Here is a 1,542-nt window from a genome sequence, read left to right on the forward strand (position 1 = left end):
ATGACTATATAAAAAGTAGAAATTATCTGCAAAACTTACATCAAATGAACTAAATAATGAAAGAAAATCATTTTCAAAAAAGAGAGACAATAAATTACAAAAATGAGAGAAAAAAACTAGAAAAAAATGATCGTTTCACTAATTTTTTTCTGTTTTTGTTCTTCGAGTGAAAATGCAAAACAAAGAAGGAAAAGAACTATAAAGAAGTTTATGATTTCCAAAATGATTTCAAAGAATTGAGGAAATTGACTACAAATAACTACAAAAATTATAGAAAATAATGAAGAAATTATATTCAAAAAATGAGAGGAAACTCCTACAAAAATTACAGAAAATATCTAAATATCGAAAAGAAACAAATTTTCCATAAATATAAAGAATAAAGAGAAAACTCTACAAATATGAGACGAAAATGATTTTTTTGAAAAATAGAGAAAATTACTATAAAACAAGAGAGAAATTATCTGCAAAACTTACATCAAATGGACAAAATAATTAAAGAAAATGATTTTCAAAAGAGAGAAAAGAACTAAAAAAAAATAAGACAAAACCTACCGAAAATCAAATTAATAATAATAACAAAATAATGAGAGACAATAAATTACAAAAATGAGAGAAAAAATAAGATCTTTTCACTAATTTTTTTCTGTTTTTTTTTTCTTCGAGTGAAAAAAGTATAAATAATAAAAAACTAAGAAATATGGAAATATAGTTGTTATAGTTATAACGCTCGCAGTGGTTGGTATATATTTTGCAAGAAGAAATTTAATAAAAATTCTTTGTTTCCAAGAAAATCGTCCCGTTTCGCTGCAACTTCCTCCATTCTTATCCTGAGAGACGGAAAAAATTAAAATAGTTCCCCGTGCCTTAATTAAAGATTAAGGAAATCGTCCTCGTCTGAAGTCGGCGTAATATTTTAATTCGATATTGCGCAAACAGAAACGCCAAAAAGGGAAACGCATAACGTCGAAATTTAATTTTGCTTGAAAGAGCTTCAATGGAATCTCATAATTAATTAAAAAGGAAAATAAACAAATAAATTACGAATTTCCGCAAAGATATTTAATAAAATCACACAATTAAGTAAAAATTAATTAATTATACATAATTTCTGATGTTTTCCTTTATGAATTTGTAATATAATGTTTGTATTTACGTTATAAATAATTTTTGATGTGAATTACATAATGCAAAATAAAATTGGGTGTGCGATTGCCGAGAATCGAACTCGGATCAACTGCTTGGAAGGCAACTATGCTGACCATTACACCACAATCGCCCATACAAAACTTCTTGAAGTTATAAAAAATCTTCAATTAATTAATTAATAATAGATAATTTCCTATAATTTTTATGAATGAAAAATTCAGTACAAATTATGTAAATAATTTATCTTTATCACCAGAGTTTGCAAACGAATGCAATCATAAGTTAAATTGAAAAGACAAAAAAGAATGTCTTTCTGCATTAAAAAGATAACAAAATAAATTAAAAAAATGAATAGGAAAAATTGTAAAAAAAGAAAATGATGTAATTAATATT

The 1,542-nt window shown here is 24.8% G+C and overlaps 1 non-coding gene across 1 annotated transcript; it reads right to left on the bottom strand.

The window, feature by feature from the left end:
• Positions 1–1,207: 1,207 nt before the first annotated feature.
• Positions 1,208–1,279, bottom strand: Trnag-ucc. Its single transcript has one exon. It is a non-coding gene; the product is annotated as a tRNA-Gly (tRNA).
• Between the last annotated feature and the right edge of the window lie 263 nt (positions 1,280–1,542).

This window comes from Nicrophorus vespilloides, unplaced genomic scaffold, assembly GCF_001412225.1.
Source record: "Nicrophorus vespilloides isolate i.1.1-1 unplaced genomic scaffold, Nicve_v1.0, whole genome shotgun sequence".
Taxonomy (NCBI): Eukaryota; Metazoa; Arthropoda; class Insecta; order Coleoptera; family Silphidae; genus Nicrophorus; species Nicrophorus vespilloides.